Here is a 12583-nt window from a genome sequence, read left to right as displayed (position 1 = left end):
ATAGCACCATTTCAATGAATGGTGCTGGGACAATTGGATATCCATATGCAAAAAAAAAAAAAAAAAATCTGAACTTTGAAACTTACCTTATCCCACGCACAAAAATTAACTCAAAATGGCTCACAGGGGACACCGGGGTGGCTCAGTTAGCTGAGCATCTGACTCTTGGTTTTGGCTTGGGTCATGATTTTAGGGTCATGGGATCGAGCCCTCCAACAGGCTCTGCATTGGGGGTGGAGCCTGATTGGGATTCTCTCTTTCCCTCTCCCACTCCTCCCACCCCCGCCTTGTGCTCGCTCTCTCTCACACACAGAACTAAATGTAAATAATTGTGACTATCATAAACTTCTAGAGGAAAACACAGGAGGAAACTGTGACTTTGGGTTATGCAAAGAGTTCTTATATCACTTGTCCTTTCCACTAAGCATGATCCGTAAAAGTAAAAATTAGAAAACTGAGTTTCATCAAAATTAAGACCTCTTTTACTTCAAAAGACATCATTGCACACCATATATTGGGAGAAAATATTTGCAAATCATTTATCTCATAAGGGACCCATATATGGAATACGTGTGTGTGTATGTGTGTGCAGATACACATGTATGTATATTCAACAACAGACTGACAATCCAATTAAATAGGCAAAAGACTTGAATAGATGTTTCACCAAAGAAAATATACAGATGGCTAATAAGCACATGCAAGGATGTTCAGTATCATTAGTCATTAGAGAAACACAAATACCACAATGAGATACCACGGCACACCCAGTACGATGGCTGTTAACAAAAGAGACAGACAATACCAAGTATCCATGAGGATGTGCAAAAATTGGAGCCCTCTTACAATGCTGATGGGAATATAAAATGGCACAGCCCATTTAGAAAAGAGCTTGGCAATTTCTTAAAACATTAAACATATCCTTACCATATAACCTAACCCAGTAATTTCACACCTGGGTATCTACCTATGAGAAATGAAAATCATGTCCCAACAAAATCCTGCATTCCAAAAACTAGAAACAATCCAGGTCCCTGACAACCAGAAAATGGGTAAAACAAATTATATGGCATACCCATACTTATGGTAGAATATTATTCAACAACAAAAAAGAAAGGACAAATTGGTAGATGCTACAACTTACAATAAATTCAATAATATGCTAAGTAAAAGAAGCAAAACACATAGGAGTACTTTTGAGTACTTATTTCTTTTATATAAAATGTCCCAAAAAAGGCAAATTTATAGACACAGAAAACATATCTGTTGTTTTCTAGGTCTGGAGGTGGGTGGGGTTTTAGCTGCAAAAGACCATGAAGGGGAGCAGCTGGGTGGCTCAGTTGGTTGAATGTCCAACTCTTCATTTTGGCTCGGGTCATGATCTCAAGGTCTTGGGATCAAGCCCCACGTTGGCTCCACACTCAGCAGGGACTCTGCTTAAAATCCTCTCCCTCTCCCTCTCCCCCACTCATGCATGAATGCTTGCTCGCCTGTACTCTCTCTCTCTCAAATAAATCTTTTTTTAAAAGGGTGTGAGGGAACTTTTTGGAATGATGGAAATGCTCTAGAACAGGATTGTGGTAATGGTTGCACAACTTCAGGTATATTAAAAATCACTGAATTGTACACTAACAATGAAAGAATTTTATGTAAATTATACTTCAGTAAAGCTGCTTAAAAAATAGACTGAAGCAGTTAATGGATCCCTTGTCTACCCTTTTAAAATGACTTTTATTTGTACTTTATTATTTTTCCATTTTTCCCAACTTTATTGGGGTACAATTTATATATGGTTTGCAAATATTTTCTTCTGTTCTGTAAGTTGCCTTTTCACTCTGTTGATTGTTTCCTTAGCTGTACAGAGCTTTTTAGTTTGATGTAGTCTTTCTAGTGCATTTTTGCTTTTGGTGTCATATCCAAAAAAACATTGCCTGGATCAATGTCAAGAAGTTTGTTCCCCTGTGTTTTCTTCTAGGAATTTTATGGTTTCAGATCTTACATTCAAATCTTCAACCCACTTCAAGTTGCTTTTTGTATATGGTGACAGATAAGGGTCCCGTTTCATTCTTTTGCATATGGAGATCCAGTTTTCCCAACCCTGTCCTTCTCTCATTGTGTTTCTGAGTGTCCTGACCAAACATGAATTGACCGTAATGACTGGGTTTCTTTCTGGGCTCTCTACTCTGTTCCATTGATCTCTGTGTCTGTTTTTGTGCCAATATCATACTGTTTTGATCACTATAGCTTTGTAACATAGTTTGAAATCAAGACCAGTGATGCCTCCAGGTTTGTTCTTCTTTCTCAAAATTGCTTTGCTATTCAGGGTCTTTTGTGGTTGCATGAATTTTAGGATTGTTTTGCCTGTTTCTATTTTTTTTTTTTTAAATGTCCTTGGGATATTTATAAAGTCTGCATTGAGAGGTGAGAAGATCATGAGACTCTTGATCTTGGGGTCATGTGTTTGAACCCCGTGTTGGGTATAGAAATAACCTAAAAACAAAAGCTTAAAAAAAAAAAAAGAAGATTGCATTGAATCTGTAGATCACTTTGGGTAGTATGGACATTTAACAATATTAATGCTTCTAATCTGTGAACACGAGATGTCTTTCCATTTAATTGTGCCTGCTTTAGTTGCTTTCATCGGTGTTTCATAGTTTTCAGTGTACAAGTCTTTTACCTCCTCAATTAAATTTACTCATAAGTATTTTATTTTCTTTGGCACTATTGTAAATGGAGTTGTTTCTTCATTTCCTTTTCAGATAGTTTGGTATTAGTGTGTAGAAATTCCAATGATCTTTGTATGTTGTTTTTGTATCCTGCAACCTCACTGAATTTATTTATTAATTCTAACAGTTGTAGGTTTTTTTGTTTTTTGTTTTTTGTTTTTTTTGGAGGAGTCTTTAGGGCTTTCTACATATAAGATGATCACATTATCTGCAAACAGATCATTTTCCTTCCTCCTTTCCAGTTTGGATGCCTTTAACCTGACCTTTATTCTAGAGTCATGTCAACGAACAGACCTACTGGATAAACCTGTGACTTTGAATGATTACTTCGGATCTCAATTGCTATGAACCCAAGAAACAGATACCTAGTGAATAAATCCTCCTGAACATGATATTCCTCATGACGGATACCCAGAGAGCCAAAACTCTAAGACAAGAATTAGCACCAGCCACCTGGTGTAACACTTGCTCTTTTGACAGGGTCATTATGCCACTCTCTTATGCAACAAGGCAGCATATGAGCCCGTCCTCCAACAAACGTAAAGGTAGCAGGGGAAATGGTGTGCTCCTGGACAGAAAGAGCTCTTGTGTTCCTTTACCGCAGATCTCCGGCAGGGAGGTAGCTTTGAGACCTGAATGCCCAAGATTCTGCATTTGTAACAATGACTTTAAAAGCATAGTAAGACTTACATGATCTTACATCAGGGTTTTTGGGAAACTCCTATGTTTCCTATTCCTACCACTTACTTTGATAGTTGCGTGGTCAGTTAAGGGATGAGTCAATTCTACCTAATTGATAAATGAGCAGGAAACGTTTAAGTTCCTTAAGGGGAGCAAAATTTCACAAAAGAGGTTTCCTCCAAATCACAGCTTTCTGAAGCAGTCTACCCCTGTTGCCTCCTCTCCCTTTCTTGAACTCCAGGGTCCTGTCCAAGCTTCATGCAGTTTTGTCCCTTTCTGTGTGTAAAAGATTCACGTGGCTGAGTTCTGAGCTTGGTGTTGCCAGTCAAGCAGACTCCCCTTTTGCTGCCACCATCAGAGGGCTTGTGACTACAGCCTTGAAAACATGACCCTTCTTTCTATTTCACAGATACTTTTCTCATTAGGTGTCCACACTGGTCTTCCCAAGAACACAAAGAGAACCTTCCTGCAGGGTGAAAGAGAGTCATCTCTGACCTGCAAGTTGTGACTGCATATGAAGTAACGACATAGCAACCAGTTAAACTTTGTGTTACACAGGCACTTCTCCATATGCCTTTACTCCATGAGGGTTAATTTGAGTCCATTTTTTTCTGTCCAACTCCCCTCACCCCTAAGTGATGGGACCATAGCAGTAGCCCACCAGCCTCCTCTTTCCACATCTATCACGGTCATCCCCACTTCCCAGCACCACAGCCACCACAGGCAAAGGCTACCAACAAAACAGACTTCAGACCAGTCTTCTAGAAACACTGTTGTTTATTTATATCTCTCCCTTGCTAATAAACCTTCAGTGATCCCGCGTCATTAACAGAATAAAGCTAAACATCTCAGGTGGACATTTCCAAGTCCTCTATTGTCCCATGATGAGAGCTGGCCCAGAAGTAAGTTCTGAGGGAAATGTAGGTCTTGGTTCTGGATGGGTCTGCTCCTCTGTGAGGAGGGTATGAGCCTTGTATTCAAACATTCATCCTGCCCGGGTTCCTCAGCTTTCTGATCCATACCAGCCATCCCCTCACGCCAGTGGATGGGTAACGATTAGAGTTTAATCAATGACACAGACTGTCAATGGCACATGTCACGGACTCCTCCGAGACTTCTCAAAGAGAATTTATTCTCTACTGGCATTAAGCTGGACCACATGAGCTACGACAGTAATACCTTGACCAGTAAGTCGAAATGCTTTCACTGACCTCTGCTCCCTCCGCCGTAGGCACTCTGCTCCCACCAATACACCTACAACCCGAACACAATATCTTGTAACCCTGTGCGCCAGTCATTCACCTCCTCGTGGCCCAGCTTGAGGGGCACCTCCTGTAGGCAAGCCCCCAGCAGGCCCCCCGATCCAGCACTTCTGCGCCCACCTTCTCTGAACGGACTTGCCACCCATTCGTTCGGGCACTTTGAATTCCTGGAATTCTTTTATTTTATTTTATTTTATTTTAGATCTTATTTATTTATTAGACACAGAGAGAGAGATCATAAGTAGGCAGAGAGGCAGGCAGAGAGAGAGGAAGGGAAGCAGGCTCCCTGCTGAACAGAGAGCCGGATGTGGGACTTGATCCCAGGAGCCTGAAACCATGACCCGAGCCGAAGGTAGAGGCTTAACCCACTGAGCCACCCAGGCGCCCCAAGTTCCTGGAATTCCTAAAATCAGTGTGGTGATGGTGAAGATTTTTTAACGACTCGGGCAGGAAGACCGCGCTAGGCTGTGCTAACTTCCTCTCTGGAAATGCACCCTGGCCCAGAGGAGGAGGGTAAAGCTGCCACAGCCAAGTGCATTTTGCTGCCACCTCCGACTACTTGGTCTGTGTAGTTTCCTCAGCTACACTCGGGGAGTCTTGGAGGACTGAGGCCATCGTTCCGTTTCCTGTGGTTCTGGTCCAGGAGGGCACAGTCGATGCCGCGCCTGGAACCAGCTGTGCTGTGGACGTGCTTTGTGTAGCTACACCTGTCTAGACTTACCTGAGACGCATTTTAGACTTCTTTCTGCTCCATTCCACTTCCAGCCTAAGAGGAGCAGAGGATCCCTCTTTGCTAGAAGAACAAAAATAACTGCAGGGACTTCACGATTACCTAATCCAACTTCCTCTTTTTACCCAAATTACATATTCTGACAAACCCAGATTCAGACATAGTCAAAGATGAGGGGCAGGGAATAGAGAATAAGTCTGCTCTATTCTGAAAGCTGCACCATTAAAATGAATTAATTCCTGGGCGCCTGGGTGGCTCAGCTTACATTAAGCATCTGCCTTCCGCTCAGGTCATGATCCCAAGGTCCTGGGAGTGAGCCCCGCATTGGGCTCCCTACTCCGCAGAAAGCCTGCTTCTCCCTCCCTCACTCCCCCTGCTTGTGTTCCCTCTCTCACCTTCTCTCTGTCTGTCAAATAAATAAATAAAATCTTCTAAAAACTAAAAAGTAATAAAATAAAATAAAATAATTCCTGATGATGAGCAAACCATTTGTCCTGCTGCTGACATAATCAGCTAATACTTGAGCCAGGACGTCCCATTACCCACTGTCTGGCCAGCCCCTTTCACTGCAAATAAAATGTCTCAAACCCTAAAAGCACCGAGGATTTCCTCATTTTAACCTTCCCCCATACAGGAAAGCTGAAATACCATAACGACGTAGCTTTCCATTTTGCTCATTGACATAGCAACTTAATTAATTAATTAATTTACTTCACTCAAGTGTTGAAAATAACAATCACTGTCAACCCTGTAGTTTTCTCGGGGGTTAACTCTCCCCCCAACCGCTCTGTAAGCTTTATGAGAAACACCTTCTGGCCCCACAGCTCCAGCAGTTAGTTAGCTCAGTGCCGGGCTGGCGATGGCTCAAGCCATTGGTCAAGTCATTGACCGAATGAATGGACGGGTCTTAGATAACAGAGCCTTCTCATGGCAGTATGTCTGCTCATGCTCTCCCAAAGGACTAACTTCCTGAAAGGCAGGTAACATCAACTACGGTTATTCTGGGAAGCCCAGCACCAGCTCCAGGAAACACCGAAACTTTTGAAGTGTCCGTCCCTAGATCTTTTCTTTCAGTTCCATTTTCTCCCCCATTCTAGTATCCCCTTGGCCCTTACCGTGTAGTGTTGGGGATTCCTCCCCATAATTTTCAGACCAGTATGGAAATAGCGATGAGAATAAAACATACACGGCGGGATATTTTCATGTCATTCTCTCTGGAGTTTACATTGACCCTTAAAGCAGTTAGTCTTGAATTCCACCACGTATCTGAATCTCTTGGGGCTCTTGTTCCAGTGCGGGATTTAGGGGTCCATTCCCAGAGATTCAGACTAAGTGGGTCTGAGTTCAAGACCAGAAATCTTCATTTTTAACAACAACCCCTCCCACGCACCCTAGGCAAGCAGACAGTGAACCACAGGACGAAAATCACAAAGACACTGGGGGACAATCAACCACCTTTCACCACATCATGTAACTACATTTAGCCCCATGTTCCTCTAGTCTACTTTAGGCTAGAGTAGAAAAGTCTGTGATAAACTCATACCCATTACACATTTAGGAATTCAATGCCTTAACTTTGGAAAATATTAGCATTTTAAAAAGAATGCCCAAAGAGAGCAAATGTTTACCTAAAAGATGTGAAACTCAAAGGGTCCACTTTGATGAGACGTCACCTTCATTGATTAAAATTAGCATTATGGGGGAAGAGGCAGTAAGAAGACACTGTCTTTAATAGTCAGGCTACTCCTGTACTTCTGAAGTAAGGGAGACCCAAGTTACTTGGTTAGAGAGAGTCTCTATTTCCTTAAGTTTGCTTATACCAAGCTATTTCAAATGTGGGCTTCATAATTTAATGTTATGGCTCAGTCTACTGGTAAGAATTAATTATGCACCAAAATGCTAAACTCAATCCACTTTCATTAGCATACATGCCCCTAGATGGGTGGCCCTGGACACATTTTTGTTTCCCTGAAACTCCTTTGGTAAATGAGAATCATTATAGCTTCTTCCTTAGGTTGATGTGGTGGCAAGTTACTTGTGGAATGTTGCTAATACATCACTTGCTATATGCTAAGAGCCCAATAATTGTTAGTAATTGACACTGTTGGTGGGTGGGGAGGGTTGGACACACAGACAAGCAGAAGACAGACCTCTGCCCTCATCCAGGTGCACATAGGGAGCCAAGAAGGTATACAGGAGGGACTCTCCTCCTGAAACATAATTAATGTTTCAGTTATCTTATAAGCGTATTTTACATGTTAAGAATAGTACCCCTTGTCTTCAATATAATGACCAGTTTGTCCTTTGCATTTTTATACTATGTGTGCTTTTTCTCCACAAACAAAATCTTCATTTGTATATACACAAATTCACCAATCTTTTAAGTCATCGGAGATTTTTCATATTCAGAAAGCCCTTCCTACTCTGAATATAAAGACATTCTCCCGAATTCTCTTCTTGTATCTTTATGGTTTCATTTTTAAAAATATTATCTAATATGCTGTGAAGTTGGAAATTCCTTTAGTGTGATGCATGAGTTAAGGAAACAAATTTTTTCCCCATTTGTCTCAACACCCAACTAATCAAAATCCAGTTTTTCCCACTGATTTAAAATACCATCTTCATTATAATTTAAGTTCTCATCTGTTTTGGGTCTCATTTGCAGTACCGTATTCTGTTCCATTGATCTGCCTACCCAGGTGTGACATAAAACTAAGTATTTATGGCTTCTTTAATCTATTTCGATATTTGAAAAGGCTGGTCTCTTTTCATTACTCTTGATTTTTAAAAACCTCCTCGTTGTTACCTATTTACTTCTCGATATGAACTTTATAATCCTCCCATCTGGTCTGCTCCACCAAAGCCCTGTCGGGGACGTGGTCAGATCAGACCTTCAGAAAGATGATTCTGGCTGTGTGGAGAAGCGCGCCTGGAGGAAGACCCGCAAGAGATGCCATTTTAGGAATTCCCAAGAGCGATGAGCGCAACTTGGACCAGAATGGTCGCAGCAGACACAGAAAGGGAAGGGGATCAAGAGCCAAGGAAGAAAAAAAAAAGTGATAGGACTCGATACTGAATGTGATTTGGCGGTTTTGGAAGAGGGAGCTGGTTTCCTAGTCTTCCCTAAAGAAGCTCTGGGATTTAGTCCAGTTCTATAAAGGCCCCAATCTGGAGCAACCCAAGAAGGCAGTTAGTTTTAGAGTTGCCAAAAAAAATCAGAGTCCTCTTGGGAAAAGCCGTAGAGCTCTTCTGTAAGGAAGTATCATGGGTTCAGATAAGATACCCCAAAGTGAATTGCCTCCCCCCAATGTAGCAGGAATACCAGACCAGCTTCTAAAGCATTTCACATGCTCTGGGGTCTACGCAACAGGCTCCAGTGTAATCTGAGACATTCTGTCACATCACATCTGGGTCCTGCAGATACAACTTGTGGTTAGTGAAGAAAAAAATAGGATAGTTCGTAAGTTTTCCTTTCTTTGGTTCCTCAAAAAGTTAAACATAATTACTTCTAGATATATACCCAAAAGAATTGTCAGTGCAGACTCTATGTAGAAACAGCCCAAATGCCCATCATCAGATGCATTTTAAAAATGTGGTCTATACATACAATGGAATGTTACTCAGCTTTCAAAAAGTAACATTCTGAAACATGCTAGAGCATGGACGAACCTAGAAAGTGTTATGAGAAGTGAAATAAGCCAGAAATAAAAGGACAAATGCTGTATGATTCCACTTATGTCAGGTACCTAGAATAGGCAAATTCACAGAAACAGGAAGCCAAATAGAGGGTGCCAGAGACCAGAGGGAAAGAGAGGAAGTGGGGAGCGGCTGTGCAACGGATCAAGAGTTCGTGTTTGGGAGGATGAGAAAGTTCTGGGGATAGATGGATGGTAGCCAGGGTTGCACAGCACTGAGAACTTGATGCCACCAAATTGCACACTTAAAAATGGTTAAAATTATATTACGTATATTTTACCAAATTAAAAAATAATTTTTTTAAACGTTTTCTTTTCTTATGAAAGAATATGTCACCAGGGCGCCTAGGTGACTCAGTGGGTTAAAGCCTCTCCCTTCGGCTCGAGTCTTGATCTCAGGGTCCTGGGATCAAGCCCCGCATCGGGCTCTCTGCTCAGCCCGGAGCCTGCTTCCTCCTCTCTCTGCCTGCCTCTCTGCCTACTTGTGATCTCTGTCTGTCAAATAAATAAAATCTTTTTTAAAAAATCATTAAAAAAAAAAAAAAAGAATGTGTCACCGCTGAGAGACACACTACACTCATGTGATTATGGCTATGGGTTGTATTAGTTCTCTGAGATCGAGGTATTACAGAGTAGACAATAGGCTCTCCCACCCAAAACAATGCAAAATATTTTGGGAAACAAACTATATAGCCCACATCTCCGGAAACCCCCTCCCAAGCAGCTAACCACAAAGGGAGGAAACATAACAGGGCGAAACCAAAAGTTTGCAGCCAAATCTCAAGGGTCCACATTCTTTCATTTGATACAAGGTAAGTGCAGTGCAAGTGTGCACTCAGGAATGAGAGGACTGGGGCATTTAAGCTTTCTTTGCCTTAGTCTTTCTTTACCCCATATTTTAGGGATACACTTGTCCCCTGTATTCAAGTAAATAGGTCTAAAGCATTCAGTTAAACAGAAGACACTTGACCAATCACCTGAATATTAAGTCACCAGAATCTGGGAGTATCTACCGATGGGCTCTAAAGACAGTTGGGAATGAAACTGAGTTACTGTTGGTCAACTGATGTTACAGATGACCTCAGGCTAGGGGCAGCTGGGTGGCTCAGTCGTTTAAGTGTCTGCCTTCAGTTCAGGTCATGATCTCAAGGTCGAGGGGTCAAGCCCCGCATGGGGTTCCCCGCTCAGGGAAGAGTCTGCTTCTCCCTCTGCCACTCCCCGCCCCACTGCTCTTGCGCCTGCTCTCTCTCTCTCTCAAACAAATAAATAAAATCTTTAAAACAAAACAACAATAAAAATGACCTTAGGCTACAGGCTATTGAGCTAACGGTACTACTTCCACACACATGAAATATTTCTTCCAGGGATACTCCTGTGGGATCTTTCATAAAATGTAGGAACATCTAAGCAGTCCATAGAGTGATTTCTGTCCAGAAAGAGAAAAGCATAATTGGTTCATATTGTGCATTAAGTGGATGTGGATTACTTCAGTAATAAAACCTAAAACTGCTCTTGAATTACGAAATTTAAAAATAGTATGAATTGATCCTGTAGCCACTTAGAAAATAAAGTAAAACAGGAGCACCTGCAGGGCTCAGTCAGTTGAGGTGTCCAACTCTTGGTTTTGGTTGGGGTCATGATCTAGGGCTTGCCCTCTGTCCGGCTCCTTGCTCAGAGGGGAGTCTGCTTGCAGATTCTCTCTCTCTCCTTCTCCCCCTGCCTCTCTCTGCCTCTTAAATAAAGCTTTCAGAAAAAAAAGAGGGGTACCTTGGTGGCTTAACCAGTACTGGTTAACCAGTAGTGGCTTAACCAGTACCGACTGGTTTAGAGGTCATGATCCCAGGGTCATAGCAGGAGTCTGCTTAGAATTCTCTCTCTCCCTCTCCCTCTGCCCCTCTCTCTGTACACACACACACACACACACACACACACACGGGCTTGCTCACTCACTCAAATAAATAAATAAATAAGATCTTGAGAAGAAAAGGAAGTAAAAATAATTAAGAACTTTACAAGGTATTTTGTTAAAACACCTACAGAAGGGCGTTGTGAAGTGAGACACTTCCGCACTGACAGGAGCAGAGTATGGCACACTGAAATACGCCACTTTGGCGTAATATTATTGTAAGCTGAAGACATTTTTGAGCCTCAACAGATTGGGGGTGGAGGGTGGCTCTGGGAGCTTCCCTTATCTGACTAAAAGCAGTGACTTCTGGGAAATAAGGCTGCCATAAATTCCTCTTCAGAGCTGATCTACTCTGAGAGGGAGAACATGAATAAAACCGACCCCAAATCCCCCTTCCAGGACAGTTTTATGACCCTGAAGATGGAAAGACCTCTCATACGTATGTAGACAAACATTATCACAAACCTTATCTTCCTCTTCTTTCCTAAAACCCATTTGCCTTTCCTAAAGAAACCTATTTGCAAAATTACAAATCTTTTTTAAGAGTGACTTGACATTTTGGGGACACTTGGATGACTCAGTTGGTTAAGCCGCTGCCTTCGGCTCAGGTCGTGGTCCCAGGGCCCTGGGATCAAGTCCTACATCAGGCTCCTTGCTTGGCGAGGAGCCTGCTTCTCTCATTGCCTCTGCCTGCCACTCTGCCTGCTGTATGTACTCTCTCTCTCACTGACAAATATATGTGCTGCCGAAGCGAGCATAGACAAATAAATGAATAAATAAAATCTTAAAAAAAAGTGACTTGACCTTTTTTATTTCTTTTCGGCGTAACAGAATTCATTGTTTTTGCACCACACCCAGTGCTCCATGCAATCCGTACCCTCCTTAATACCCACCACCTGGTTCCCCCAACCGCCCACCCTGACTTGACATTTTTGATGCTAATGTTTTCTCCCATTTTCATATTGTTTCTACAGTAAATTTTAAAAAGGATGTTAAAAAAATCCTATTTGTTCTTCCCATAACAAGGCTTTTCTTCCCTCCTCCCTTTCTTCTACTAAATCAGATATATAATCCTTTAACTCCAACCACTCAAGAAGCCAGCTGCTTCCTTCGATGGGTCATTTGTGCATACAAAATAAACCTTTCCTCCTGTTCATTTGTCTTTTATCATTGTAGTTTGCAGGCCCCAAGTACTCAACAGAAGAAGGTTGAAGAACCTGTTTTTCCCTTTCCCTTACTGCAAAAATAAAGGAATTTGTTGGCTCAGCCAACTGAACTGCAGAAAAGATAGATATGAGCCAGCCTCTGGGATGACCATAGCCAGGGACAGGAACATCACCAATCCTTTTTCTGCCTCTCGTTTCTCCTTCTCAGTGTACCAGTCACTTTTTGCTGCCAGCTTGACCAGTTACCTCACACAGCCAGTGGGGGGACCTGCCTACGAAACAGCTCAGATATATAACTCCAGTTTTGCTGCCTGACACAGCCTGAGACCTCCTTCCTCTGGTTGAAGGTCAGAAATTCCCAGGACTGGCCCAGCTTGGAGACTATGCCTACCTCCAGCCAAGCACTGAGTTAAAGAA

General features: G+C 42.2%; 1 protein-coding gene across 1 annotated transcript in view; it reads right to left on the bottom strand.

Moving 5' to 3' along the window:
• ALPK2 (alpha kinase 2) overlaps positions 1-12583 on the bottom strand; it is a 144735-nt gene that overhangs the window by 121950 nt on the left and 10202 nt on the right. The gene's annotated exons all lie outside the window — the stretch shown is intronic.

This window comes from Mustela nivalis, assembly GCF_964662115.1.
Source record: "Mustela nivalis genome assembly, chromosome: 14".
NCBI lineage: Eukaryota > Metazoa > Chordata > Mammalia > Carnivora > Mustelidae > Mustela > Mustela nivalis.
Note: the sequence above shows the minus strand (reverse complement) of the source record. Positions and strands in the feature narration are given on the sequence as shown.